The sequence below is a fragment of the Otolemur garnettii genome, unplaced genomic scaffold (assembly GCF_000181295.1).
Source record: "Otolemur garnettii isolate 467f Iridium unplaced genomic scaffold, OtoGar3 scaffold00166, whole genome shotgun sequence".
NCBI classification, from domain to species: Eukaryota; Metazoa; Chordata; class Mammalia; order Primates; family Galagidae; genus Otolemur; species Otolemur garnettii.
Window position 1 is genome coordinate 936,737 of NW_003852561.1, and position 14,957 is coordinate 951,693.

Consider the following 14,957-nt stretch of genomic DNA (forward strand, 5'->3'; position numbering starts at 1 on the left):
AAAAAAAAAAAAAGGAAGTCTTTTTATTAGAAATCCCTCTCCCCAGCTTTGCTTTAAATCTGGTTTCCTAAGAAGTACAGAGGCCAGAAGGGGAAGTGTGTACAAAAGAAGGAAAGTGAGTTTGGGGGACTGCTGGGAAGGGTCCCTTGCAGCCAGCACACAGGGTCCTGGGTAAAATGGCAGGAGATACAGGCGGGCAGGAAGATTGGGACCAGAGGCGTAGTAAAAGCACACGTGTATAGCAGAGTACTTGGAACCCAGTGAAATTCAACAAAGGTCGTTGGATTTTAGAATACGTTAAAGATTTAAGCTACCCCTGTTTATTCGTTTGCCTTCCCAGCTATACTGAGAGCTCTGTGAGGTCAGCAGGTGTTTTCATGGAGTTTACCTTGTGTCCCTAGGATCCAGTACCATCAGGCCTGGCATATCGTAATGCTACATAAATCTCTGTGGAATAAACAAACTAAGCCATGAACTCCCTCTCAGGAGGCATAGACAAAAACAGCCCCCAAATACTGATTTCATAATCAGGGGACCTGGTTTCAAATCCCTTTCCTGTAACTTATGAATGTGTGACTTTGAATAAATTATATAACCTCTTTGAATAGTTTATTTATTTGATGATAATACTCACTTCACAGTGTTATTTTGAGGACTAAATGAGATCATGATTTTGAATTGCTTAGCACATTACCCGGCAAATCGTAGACATTCAACAAACGTCAGCTTCTTGATGCCTCCTTCCTACCATCTAGCATTGGAAGAGCTTACATCCTGATTCCAAGAAATAGTCATTATTTCTTTTCTTTTCTTTTCTTTTTTGAGACAGAGTCTCACTATGTCACCCTAGGTAGAGTGCTGTGGTGTCACAGCTCACAGCAACCTCCAACTCTTGGGCTCAAGCGATTCTCTTGCCTCGACCCCCTAAGTAGCTGGGACTACAGGCACCTGCCACAAAGCCCAGCTATTTTTTGTTGCAGTTGTCATTGTTGTTTTAGCTGGCCTGGGCTGGGTTTGAACCCACCACCTTCGGTGTACGTGGCTGGCACTGTAACCACTGTGCTACAGGTACTGAGCCAGAAATAGTCATTATTTCTAATATTCAGTCCTATCATCAGATCATAGGTCTCAATTTAATATTTTTTAAAGCTGGAGACAGTTGCAGCGGTTCTCAACCCGTGGGTCGCGACCTAAAGGGTCACGGCATTAGGAAGGTTGAGAACCACTGGTTAAAGCATGGATTATAAAGCACCACACATTGGTACTCAATCAGCAAATGACTGGTTCTTTCACTGAATGTAATGCTCTCAAAATTCATTTATGTTGTTGCATTTTTGACTGTTTTGAATAATATATAATAATCAATACTGCAGCGAACGTTCCTGTGCACATTCATAAAGATGTATGTTTGCATTTCTGCTGAGTACATGCTTCGCCCACGTTGCAGCTGGCCCGTGGCAGTATTCAAGTTGCCTCGTCCTTCCCTCCCTCTCGGCGCCTTGACTTCCAGGTTGTTCTGCACTGCCAGGCTCCTCCCCCTTTGTGGGCTCATTCTCTCGTGTCTGGGCATTAAATATCAGCACTTTTCAAACCTCTGTAATTGGTTCTTTTCTCCTTCTGTATCTTCCCCAGGTCAACACATCCCTTTCTACAGTCACAATTAGTCTCTACATCAATGATTCCCAAATCTGTGGTCCAAATCTCGCTTCCGAGTTCAGATCTATCTATGCAAATACCTACTTCATGGCTCTACTTGGAAGTCTTTACAAAGCCAACCTAAACTCTTAATCTTCCTCCCTCAACATGGTCCTTTTTCCTTTTTTTTTGCAGTTTTTGGCCGGGTCTGGGTTTGAACCCGCCACCTCTGGTATATGGAGCCAGGGCCCTACTCCTTTGAGCCACAGATACCTATTTTTTTTTTGAGAGAGTGTCTCAAGCTGTCACCCTAGGTAGCGTGCTATGACGTCACAGCTCATAGCAACCTCAAACTCTTGGGTTCAAGTGATTCTTTTACCTCAGCCTCCCTTGTAGCCTTGCTATAGCCTACTACAGGTATAGGCCACAAAGCCCAGCATTTTTTTTTTTTTTGTTGTTGTATGTTTGTTTTGCAGGTTCCAGTTAAAACCCCAAAACCCCGGTGCATGTGGCCGGTGCCCTAACTGCTGATCCATGGAGCCTATTTCAAGCTTTAGAGATTTTACTTCCAAAATATTACTTGAATCCACATTTCTCTATCTTCATTGCCATTGCCTTAGGACAAGTTGCTATCATCTTCTTTTTTTTTTTTAGACATAGCCTCAAGCTGTCCCCCTGGGTAGAGTGCTGTGGCATCATAGCTCACCACAACCTCCAACTCCTGGGCTCAAGCCAGTCTCCTGCTTCAGCCTCCCAAGTAGCTGGGACCACAGGCGCCTGCCACAATGCCTGGCTATTTTTTGGTTGCAGCCGTCATTGTTGTTTGGCAGGCCCAGGCTGGATTTGAACCCACCACCTTAGGTGTATGTGGCTGGCGCCTTAGACACTTGAGCCACAGGTGCCGAGCCTGATATCATCTTCTATGGAGATATCTGCATCATCTCCTATCTGCATTGCCTGCTCCCCACTTATTCCTTTCAACAGTTTTCCACACGTCAACCTAAGTGATACTTTCATAATATATAATATGTTCTCCCCGCCATCATTAAAACCTTCCAATGCCTTGCCATTGTTTTAAAACTAAAGTTTAGAATGTTGGGCCAGGCATGGTGGCTCACACCTGTAATCCTAACACTCTGGGAGGCTGAGCTGGGTAGATGCCTGAGCTCATAGGTTAGAGACCAGCCTGAGCATGAGCAGACCCTGTTTCAAAAGTGACCAGCATAGTGGCAGGCACCTGTAGTCCCAGCTACTCAGGAGGCTGAGACAAGAGGATCACTTGAGCCCAGGAGTTTAAAGTTCCTGTGAGCTATGACATCACAGCACTCTACCCAAGATGACAAAGTGAAACTATGTCTGAAAAAAAAAAAAAGTTAAAAAAATTTTTTTCTGGAACCTGCATTGTGGGAGAAAACCGCTGATACTATATATGGTATATGCACTCAGCAAGTTTTGTCCCCGATAATTGCTCCAGTCTAAATACCCCTTAACTCCGTTCTCTGTGTCTTCTTCCTCAAGGTCTTTCTCTTAAGCAACCTCAAGGTCAATCTCTCTTCTTCAAAAGAACTACCTCAAGGTCTTTGCCTGTGTTCCTTTTTCTTCCTAGAGAATATTCACAGCCCCCACCACCCACTTAGTAAATTCTAATGTGTTCTTCATCTTCTTCTTCTTTTTGATATGGGTCTTGGTGTTGTGTCCGAGCTGACCCTGCCTCAGCCTCCCAAGTAGCAAGGACTACAGGTGCATGCTACCATACCTTGCTAAATTTTTTTTTTTTTTTTTGAGACAGAATCTTCTTTTGTAGCCCTTGGTAGAGTGCTGTGGCATCATAGCTCGCAGCAACCTCAAACTCTTGGGCTCAAGTGAATCTCTTGCCCCAGCCTCCCAAGTAGCTGGGATTACAGGTGCCCCTCTGTAACACTATGCTGGGCTATTTTTGAGAGACGGGGGTCTCACTCTTGCTCAGGCTGATCTTAAAATCCTAAGCTCAGGCATTTCACCTGCCTTGACCTCCCGAAGTGCTAGGATTATAGGTGTGAGTCACAGAACTCAACCTTAACGTATTCTTCTACATTAAGAAGTGTAGTGGGCTGGGCATGGTGGCTCACACCTGTAATCCTAGCACTCTGGGAGGCCAAGGTGGGAGAAGTGCTTGAGCTCACCAGTTTGAGACCAGCCTGAATAACAGCCAGACTATGTCTCTGCTAAAATAAGAAAAATTAGCCAGGTGTTGTGGTAGGTGTGTCAATTCTGGAGGTTGAGGTAGGAGGATCACTGGAACCCAAGAGTTGGACGTTGCTGTGAGCTAGGGTGATGCCATGGCACTCTAGCCTAGGCAACAGAGTGAAACTCTATTTAAAAAAAAAAAAGTTAAATAAAAAAAGAAGTGTGGCGGGGCAAGGTGACTCACTCCTGTAATCTAGCTCTCTGGGAGGCCAAGGAGGGTGGATTGCCTGAGCTCAGGAGTTCAAGACCACCCTGAGTAAGAATGAGACCCCTGTCTCTAAAAAATAGCCAGGTGTTGTGGCAGGTACTTATACTCCCAGCTACTTGGGAGGTTGAGCAAGAGAATCACTTGAGCCCAAGAGTTGGAGGTTGCTGTGAGCTATGATGCCATGGCACTCTACTGAGGGCAACAAAGTGAGACATTGTCTCAAAAAAAAAAAAAAAAAGGCTCAGTGTCAGCCACATACACTGAGGCTGGTGGATTTGAACCGAGCCTGGGCTAGCTAAGCAACAATGACAACTGCAACAGAGAAATAACCAGGTGTTGTGGTGGGAGCCTGTAGTCCCAGCTATTTGGGAGGCTGAGGCAAGAGAATGGCTTAAGCCCAAGAGTTTGAGGTTGCTGTGAGCTGTGATGCCACGGCACTCTACCAAGTGAGATTTTCTTTCCAAAAATAAATAAATAAAATTAAATAAAAGTAAATATAGAGGTGTGCACTTGTAATTCTAGTTACTCAGTAGGCTGAGGTGAGAGAATTAGGAGGATTGTCTGAGACCAAGAATTTAAGACCAGCCTCGGTTTGAGACCAATGAGACCATGTCACAAAAACAAAAACAATAAACATAAGATTTTGCATGAGCAATTTTTTTTTTTGAGACAGAGTCTCACTGTGTCGCTCTCAGTAGAGTGCTGTAGTGTCATAGCTCACAGCAACCTCCAACTCTTGGGCTGGCTATTTTTATTGTTGCAGTTGTTGTTTAGCTGGTCTGGGTTAGGTTTGAACCTGCCAGCCTCGGTGTATGTGGCCAGCACCCTAACCACTGAGCCTGGGCACCAAGCCTGTATGAGCAATTTTACGTATGACCATTTGAATAAGCTGATTTTTATCAGAGCCTTCCCTTCTAAGGGACTTTTGAATATCCTGTTTTTCATTAACTTTTCACCAGATAATTTTTTTTTTTTTGAGACAGAGCCTCAAGCTATCCCCCTGGGTAGAGTCCTGTGGCATCACAGCTCACAGCAACCTCCAACTCCTGGGCTCAAGGGAGTCTCCTGCCTCAACCTCCCAAGTAGCTGGGACCACAGGCGCCTGCCACAATGCCTGGCTATTTTTTGGTTGCAGCCGTCATTGTTTTGGAGGGCCTGGGCTGGATTCGAACCTGCCACCTTAGGTGTATGTAGCTGGTGCCTTAGCCACTTGAGCCATAGGCACTGAGCCTTCACCTGATAATTTTAATATCCATTGATAATCACTGGCTGAATCAGTTGTTCACATTCCTAAATGGTATTTTTTGTTGTTTTCTTTTTTGAGACAGAGTCTCAATCTGTCACCCTGGGTAGAGTGCTGTAGCATCATAGCTCACAGCAACCTCAAAGTCTTAGACTCAAGAGATCTTGTTGCTTCAGCTCCCAAGTAGCTGGGAATGTAGGTGCCTGCCACACGCCCAGCTAGTTTTTCTACTTTTAGTAGACCTGGGTCTCCTCTTGCTCAGGCTGGTCTCTAACTCCTGAGCTCAAGCAGTCCACCCACCTCAGCCTCCCAGAATGTGAGGATTACAGGCATGAGCCACTGCACCCAAACCTTGAATGGTAATTGTTAAATTCCATCGTTTCTTCAAGAATTATTTCTCCACTCTATTTTTTATATCTATGTTCCTTTCAGGGAAAGGTTCTTTGGGCACCTCTTCTACCAACCCGTTGTTGGAATATTTCTGTCCTTGAGACCTGAACAACAAAAAAATGCTCTTTCTTCAGAAGGTTGTAGGGACTGTACTGAAGGAGAATGTACTGAAGTGAGATTTGCTGAATCTTTTCAGTTTCTCAGAAGGGATGGAGACTATTTCTTTTAGCAAATATTACAACCCCTTCCACCCGTATGCCACAACCTATAAAAAAGGCCAAAAGAGATGTGTCATTTGTACAAGATGACACCACATCCCTTCAGGGCCACTCCCTAAATACCATTTGGCTTCATCACAAGGCTTTCTGTGCTCATGGAAGCCTCAGTAAAATGCCCTTCCTGGTGTTTCTAAAAGGCCTCACCCTAATCTCTCCCGTGAATCGAGGCCGAGCATCGTAATGGCCTCTTTACTCAGCAGAGCCCTCACTAGAACTCTGGGTCTTCAGCAGCAGCGGCTATGTCTGCTCGGTTCCTGGCATTTACTCTAGAGCTCTGCTCACAACAGGGACTCAAGAATATTTGCTGGGTGAGTGACTGAAGAGACACGAGGGAGGACACCTGCATTTTGGAAAGTGTGAGTAACCGTCTGTGGCTGGAGCCAAGCGATTGAGGGGGCGTCAGAGAGGCAGGCACCCCTAGGCTGCCCAAGAGAATGGGATTTTGTGAGGAAACCCAGGCTTGGGCTTGGGACCTGCAGGCTGTAGAAAGCCAGCTATCTCTTGGATTTATGATACAGAAAGATGGCACCTAATCCTCTTAACTACTCCAGGAGGTAGTTACTCCCATCTCCATTTTACTGATAAGCAACTGGTTCAAAGACATCCAGCCAGGAAGTAACTGGAGTGAGGAATCCTCAAGGCCACATCGCTTGAGCCCCGGAGTCTGTCGTTGCTGTGAGCTAGGCTGATGCATGGCACTCTAGTCTGGGCAACAGAGTAAGGCTCTGTCTCAAAAAAAAAAAAGAAAGAAAGAAAGAAAACTTTGTTTTGGAGGCTGGGCACAGCAGCTCACACCTGTAATCCTAGCACTCTGAGAGGCTAAGGCAGGAGGATTCCTTGAGATCAGGAGTTTGACCCCAACCTGAGCAAAACTGGCATTGTGGCAGGTGCCTGTAGTCTAAGTTACTCAGGAGGCTGAAGAAGGAGGATCTCTTGTTTTGTTTTGTTTTTTTGAGACAGTCTCACCATGTTGCCCTCAGTAGAGTGCTGTGTTGTCATAGCTCATGGCAACCTCCAACTATTGGGCTTAAGCAATTCCCTTGCCTCAGCCTCCCGAGTAGCTGGGACTATAGGTGCCCGCCACAACACCTGGCTATTTTTTGGTTGGAGTTGTCATTGTTTAGCAGGCCCGGGCTAGGCCCAAACCCGCCAGCCTCGGTGTATATGGCTGGTGCCCTACTCACTGAGCTACGGGTGCAGAGCCAGGAGAATCTCTTAAACCCAAAGTTTGAGGTTGCTGTAAACTAGGCTGATGCCTAGTACTCTAGCGTGTGGCAAGAGTGTAACTCTGTCTTGGAGAAAGAAAAATATGAATAGTTTGTTTGGGGTATATAGCGGTTATGGACATGAACTCCATAGGCAGACTATTTAGATTGAAATCCCAGGTTTGTGGGGAAAAAAAAAATCCCTCAATATCTTTTGAGACAGAGTCTCAAGCTGTCACCCTGGGTAGAGTGCTGTGGTGTCACAGCTCAGAGGAATCTCAAACTCTTGAGTCTTAAGCGATTCTCTTGCCTCAGCCTCCCATATAGCTGGGACTATAGGCGCCCGCCACAACACCTAGCTATTTTTTGGTTGTAGTTGTCACTGTTGTTTGGCAGGCCTGGACTGGATTCAAACCTGCCAACTCTAATGTATGTGGCTGGCGCCCTAGCCATTGAGCTATAGGCACCGAGCCTGTGCCTCAATTTTTGTATAACAGAAACAATAGTGTATATCTCATACAATTTTTCTAAAGATTAAATGAGTTTATACGTGCAAAAAGTATTCAGACAATACCCAACATGAAGTAAGAGCTTACCGTTTAGCTCCTCTTCTATCGACTATTTTGATATTTTGTATAAATGGAATCATACAATGTTTTGGCCTTTTGTGTCCGACTTCTTTCACTTAGCATAATGTGTTCAAGGTTCATCTGCGCTGTAGCATTGATCGGTGCTTCATTCCTTTTTACAGGTGAATAATATCCTACAATATGGTTACATCACATTCTGTTTCCCAGTTCATCAGCTGATGGACATTTGAGTTGTTTCCACCTTTCGGCTATTAGAAATAGAACCATTCTGAATATTTGTGTACAAATTTTTGTCTTCAATTCTTTTGGCTATATACGATACTTAGGAGCAGAACTTCTAGGTCATGCTGTACATCTGTGCTTGATTTTCTGAGAACGACCAGACCGTTTCCACACTGGCTGCAGCACTTCCCACTCTTCCCAGTAATGTCTGAGGGCTCCGATTTCTCCGTATCATTGACAGTGGTTGTTATTTCCTGTGTTGGGTATTCTTTTTCATTAATTACAGCATCTTAGTACGAAGTAGTATTTTATTGTGATTTTTTTTTTTTGAGACAGAGTCTCACTTTGTCACCCTTGGTAGAGTTCCCTGGGGTCACAGCTCACAGCAATCTCAAACTCTTGGGCTCAAATGATCCTCTTGCCTCAGCCTCCCAAGTAGCTGAGACTCCAAGTGCCTACCTAGTCTTAGAGATGGGGCCTCACTCTGGGTCAGGCTGTTCTCCAACTGCTGAACTCAGGGAATCCACCTGCCTCCGCCTCCCTGAGTGCCACCATCACAGGCGTGAGCCACCTCTACTGCCCTTTCATTGTGGTTTTGATTTGCATTTTCCTAAACAGGAATGAGCATCATTTTTTGTTTTATTTCTTCTTTGGAGAACTATCTACTTAACTCTTTTGTCCATTTTTAAACTGAGTTGTTTGTCTTTTTCTTGTTGAATTGTAATGTTCTTTGTATATTCTGATTACTAGACTGTTACCACATAGAGTATATGATTTGTAAATAATTTCTCAACTTTTGTGGTTTTTTCATTCTCTTCATATTGTCATTTGAAACACAAATATTTTTAATTCTGATTTTTTTTTTTTGAGACATAGTCTTTCTTTGTCACCCTTGGTAGAGTGCTGTGGTGTCACAGCTCACAGCCACCTCAAACTATGGGGCTCAAGCAATGCTTTTACCTCAGCCTCCTGAGTAGCTCGGACTACAGGTGCCTGCCACAACACCCAGCTATTTTTAGGAACAGGTCTTGCTCTTGCTCAGGCTGGTCTTGAATTCCTGAGCTCAGGCAATCCACCTGCCTCAGCCTCCCAGAGTGCTAGGATTATGCCATGAGCCACTGTGACCAGCCCCAGCCTTGTGGTTTTATAGCACAGTTTTACACAGGACAGTGATCTTTAAGGATCTACATATGGCATTATAAGTATAACTGGGAAGTGCCCCACGGAGAGAATGGTTAACTTCTTTGGACAGCTGAAAGTAGTTCACTGTTGCTGGAGTACCTATACCTCACAGAAGCTGAGATTAGAATTACTTGCCACACACACTATTTTAGTAAATCGTCACGATAACCCTCGGAGAAATGTCCTATTTTAAAGTATTTTAAAATGACTCAGCACCCATAGCACAGTGGTTATAGCGCCAGCCACTTACACCGAGGCTGGTGGGTTCGAACCCAGCCTGGGCCTTCTAAACAATGATGACAACTGCAACAACAACAAAAAAAAGCCAGGTGGGGCAGTGCCTGTGGCTCAGTGGGTAGGGCGCTGCCCCATATACCGAGGGTGACAGGTTCAAACTCAGCCCCGGCCGAACTGCAACAAAAAAATAGCTGGGCATTGTGACGGGCACCTGTAGTCCCAGCTACTTGGGAGGCTGAGGCAAGAGAATTGCTTAAGCCCAAGAGTTGGGGTTGCTGTGAGCTGTGACACCATGGCACTCTACCAAGGGTGACATAAGTGAGACTCTGTCTCAAAAAATAAAATAAAATATTTTATGGACCAGAAACTGAAGTTGAAACCTTTGAGAAAACCTGTTTGAGGTCACATGAAGGTAAATGGCGGAGACATAAATTGATTCCTGGGCAGAAGTTATTTTGTTTCCCTTTTAATTCTTCCTTTTGAGATTGTGCTGGGAGGCTCAGTGGGTAGGGTACCAGCCACATACACTGAGGCTAGGGGGTTTGAACCTGGCCTGTGTCAGCTAAATAACAATGACAACTACAACAAAAAACATAGCCGTGTGTTGTGGCAGGCACCTGTAGTCCCAGCTATTCTGAAGGCTGAGTTAGAATTGCCCAAGAGTTGGAAGTTGCTGTGAGCTGTGAAGCCAAGGCCCTCTCCTGAGGGGGGCATAGTGAGACTCTGTCTCAAAAAAAAAATTGTGCTGGGAAAAGAACAACAATGACGACATTGAAACAACAAAAATATTGTTCTGCCATTTCTTTTACTTTTTTTTTGAGAGTCTCACTTTGTCACCCTGGGTAGAGTGCCCTGGTGTCATAGTGCACAGACCTCAAACTCCTGGGGTCAAGGGATCCTCCCAGTGCGTGCTACAATGCTGAGATAATTTTTCTATTTTTAGTAGAGACATGCTCTCACTTTTGCTCAGGCTAGTCTTGAACTTGAACTGGTGAGTTCAAGGGATTCATCTGCCTTGGCTTCCCAGATATGAGGATGTGAGCCTCTGAGTGTGGCTAATACCTGATGCTCAAGCCAGAACATCAGGATTGTTTTTTATTTGGTATATTCCCCAGGGCTCGCCCTAGTTCCACACACATTCAATCCATCACAGAGGGTTTTAACTTGACCTTCGACAGCATCTCTGATATATCTACTTCTCCATCCCCACCTTTGCCCTCTCACCCTCAACCAATAATCACCTCTGACCTAAGGTTCCTTGAGTAATGGCTTCATCTGTTTCCTGCTCTTTCTTGCTCCTCTTTAGTGCATTATTTACAAGGACAAAAGCACAGTTCCTAAAATTGTCATCTGATCTAGGCCATGTCCTTACTTAAAGCCTTGACGGGCTTCTCCACTGGATCCTAGTGCTACATTAAGTTGGCTCATTTTCCAAATTTAGTTGTAGCATTCAGCCTGCTCCAGCCATACTGGCAGTGGTTTGTCCTTTGGACAAGCCAGTTCTTTTCCTACATGTGCCCTTCTCATCTCTGAAGTCCCAGCCCTCGTGGCACCTATGCAAGGGACTCTCCTGGCTCTGGTGTGGTCTCCTCAGGCAGCTTCACCTCTGCAGAGCATGTGGGTACCTCCTAGTGCTGATCTGAAGGTGGAATTATCTGGCTTGTTTATTTGCTTGTTTTTCTTTATCAATCCATTTGTTTGTTTTCTGTGTCCTACACTGTAATGTAAACGCTATACTGGCTGTGACCTTGTCTGTCTTAGTCACCACCAAGCAGATCCTGAGAGCTTGGCACATGTGGTTCCCAAGAAATGAACAAATAAATGAATAAATGAAAGTGTCTCAACTCATAACATTGATGTAACAAACAGTTAAGGGTCTTCTCTGGATGGGGCACTATACTAGTTACTGGAATAATTAAAATTAACAAGGCATCTCGATTTTGAAAGGGAAAGCAGAAACAAAACAGGTAAACTCATAACTACGTAAGACATATGCATGTAAATGTCAATGTAAAGTGAGAGGGAGATGTAGATAAGGAAGTAATTATTAATAGGTCTGGGAAAAGAAGAGAGATAGCAGAGAAAATACAAAGAGAAAGTGGCCTGAGCTGAGCTCTGAAGGAATGCCAGTGCAGGAAGACACCAAGAAAGAGCCCTTCTAGGGGCCAGGTGACAGAGGGAACCAGGGCACGGAGTGTCCCTGTGTTTATAAACAACACGTGTTCATGGGGGGGCTCGGCACCTGTGGCTCAAGTGGCTAAGACTCCAGCCACATACACCCAAGGTGGTGGGTTTGAATTCAGCCTGGGCCCACCAAACAATGACGACTGCAACCAAAAAACAGCTGGGCGTTGTGGTGGGCACCTGTGGTCCCAACTACTTGAGAGGCAGAGGCAGGAGGCTCGCTTGAGCCCAAGAGTTGGAAGTTGCTGTGAGCTGTGATGTCACAGGACTCTACCCAGGGGGACAGCTTGAGGCTCTGTCTCAAAAAAACACAAAAAACAAGTGTTCATGGGGTGTCGGATGAGTGCCAGGAAAGGACCCCGGGTGCCTGGTGTCGGATGAGTGCCAGGAAAGGACCCCGGGTGCCTGGTGTCGGATGAGTGCCAGGAAAGGACCCGGGTGACTGGGGCTTAGCTGATGTAAGGAACTAAGGAATGTGGCTGGAGTTGAGGCCAACAGGGTAGACCAGACACAGATACAAAAACTTTAGGAGGTCAGTAAAGAGTTTGGATTATTTTGTTTGTTTTTGAGACAGAGTCTCTGTTGCCCGGGCTAGAGTGCTATAGCCTCAGCTTAGCATACAGTAACCTCAAACTCTTGGTCAAGGGATCCTCATAGGTGCCTGCCACAACACTGAGCTAATCTTTCTATTTTTTAGTAGAGATGGGGTCTTGCTCTTCCTCAGGCTGGTCTTGAACTGCTGAGTGCAAGTGATCCTCCTGCCTCGGCCTCCCAGAGTGCTGGGGTTGTAGGTGTGAGCCATTGCGCCCAGCTTGGAATTTGTTACATAAAGCAAACAGCTTTTAGGCAGCTGAGTGGCATCTTCATTTGGAAAGCTCTAACAGCAATGAGGTGATGGCCGTACCTGGAGATACGAATCTCAGAGGAGACCTGAAATATGGTGGATGCCTGGGCAAGGAGGCCTGAGGTACTACATTTCAGGGACAGAAGGCACAGAACTTTGTCCAGTTGAGTATGTTTAAAGAGGGAAAAAGAAAAATCAAAGAAGAGTTTTTCTGTAGATTTTAGCTGGGGTAAAATAAAAGATGGTGCTATGAAGCATGAATATATGGTTAAAGTCCAACGTACCCCTTCCTGCTTCATTATAGATGTGGAATATACATCTCCTCAGAGGAAATGAATCATGTCACATTGAAATGCTACTAGGCTGGGCTGTGGTGGCTCACGCCTGTAATCCTAGCACTCTGGGAGGCTGAGTCGGGTGGATTGCTTAAGCTTATGAGTTCAAGACCAGCCTGAGCAAAATCGAGACCTGGTCTCTACTAACAATAGAAAAGCTGAGGCAAGGTTGTTGTGAGCTATGACTCCATGGCACTCTACCCAGTGTGACAGCTTGAATCTCTGTCTAAAAAAAAAGAAAGAAAAGAAATGCTACTTGGTGTAGTAAGAGAAAAGGCTGGTGCTCAAATGGCTGAATTTTGTCTAATGCTTTAGGACAACCAAAGATTTATTTTTTGTTCCTTTGTTTATTTATTTTTTGAGACAGGGTCTTAAACTCTTGCCCTGGGTAGAGTGCTGTGGAATAATAGCTCACAACAATCTCTAACTCTTGGACTCAAGAGATCCTCTTGCTTCAGTTTTTTTTTCTACTTTAGTAGAGACAGGGTTTTGCTTTTGCTCAGGCTGGTCTCTTTTTTTTCTTTTTTTGAGACAGAGTCTCAAGCTGTCCCCCTTGGTAGAGTGCCGTGGCATTACAGCTCACAGCAACCTCCAACTCCTGGGCTCAAGCGAGTCTCCTGCCTCCGCCTCCCAAGTAGCTGGGACCACAGGCGCCTGCCACAACAACTGGCTATTTTTTTGGGGGGGGTGTAGCCATCATTGTTGTTTGGCAGGCCGGGCTGGGATTCAAACCTGCCACCTTACGTGTATGTGGCTGGCACCTTTGCCACTTGAGTCACAGGCACCAAGCCATCAGGCTGGTCTCGAACTTATGAACTCAAGCAATCCACCCGTCTCAGCCTCCCAGAGCGCTAGGATTACAGGTGTGAGCCACTGTGCCCGGCCTCAAAAATTTATTTTTAAAAATTCTAATCTTCAGCTAATTTATACTTTTGTAAAATAAAGAAAAAATGAATTAAGAGATGATTTTTTGTTCACAACCCTGGGTATTGTGCCAATGTCCTAACAAGATTTGAGGGAGGCACATCCACATGTGAGTGTAAACACACTAGTATCACACTCAAGAACTACAAAAGGGTAGGCTGGGCACCGTGGCTCACGCCTCTAATTCTAGCACTCTGGGAGGCCAAGGCGAGTGGATTGCTGAGCTCAGAGGTTCGACACCAGTCTCTACTAAAAACAGAAAAACCAGGGCATTGCCTGTGGCTCGGTGGGTAGGGCGCCAGCCCCATATATCAAGGGTGGTGGATTTGAACCTGGCCCCAGCCAGCTAAAACATCAGTGGGAAATGCAACAAAAAATAGCCAGCGTTGCAGCGGGTACCTGTAGTCCCAGCTACTTGGGAGGCTGAAGCAAGAGAATCACTTAAGCCCAAGAGTTGGAGGTTGCTGTGAGCTATAACTGCAGGCAAGGCACTCTACCAAGGGCGGCGATAGACTGAGACTCTGTCTCAAAAGAAACAACAACAACAAAAAAAAAAACAGAAAAACTAGCCTGGTGCTGCAGGAGGCACCTATAGTCCCAGATAGTTGGGAGGCTGAGGCAAGAGAATCACTTGAGCCCAGGAGTCTGATGTTACTGTGTGCTATGACACTATAGTACTCTACTCAAGGCAGAGTGAGACTCTGTCTCAAACAACAATAACAACAAATTATAAAAGGGTCAGAAACACACTTTTAAAAAGACATGCTTAACTTTGTTTTTGGGGAGGACAGAGTTTCACTTTGTTGCTCCTGGTAGAGTGCAGTGGTGTCACTGCTCACAGTAATCTCCAACTCTTGGCATGATTCTCTTGCCTCAGCCTCCCAAGTGGGACTACAGGCACCTGCCACACCCTGGCTATTTTTAGAGACGAGGTCTCACTCTTGCTCAGGCTGGTCTCCAACCTGTGAGCTCAGGCATTCCACCCACCTCGACCTCCCAGAGTGCTAGGATTACAGGTGTGAGCCACCTGCATGGCCCAAGCCTAACTTTTTCATTATTATATACAAAATCATCCCACTGGATTTCTATGAATGACTCTGAAGACTTGCTCCATACTGTGGCTGACCAGTAACAATCAATTCACAAGACAGCTCTAGTCCCCCCTCACACAATGAAGTCCACACAACTCTGAAAGACAAGATGGTTGTGAATTTACAGGAGTGACAAGAATAAACAAAGTTATTAGCTCTGCTG

General features: G+C 45.4%; 1 non-coding gene across 1 annotated transcript; it reads right to left on the bottom strand.

Moving 5' to 3' along the window:
- Positions 1-13,751: 13,751 nt before the first annotated feature.
- Positions 13,752-13,858, bottom strand: LOC111728539. Its single transcript, XR_002775802.1, has one exon. It is a non-coding gene; the product is annotated as a small nucleolar RNA U13 (small nucleolar RNA).
- Between the last annotated feature and the right edge of the window lie 1,099 nt (positions 13,859-14,957).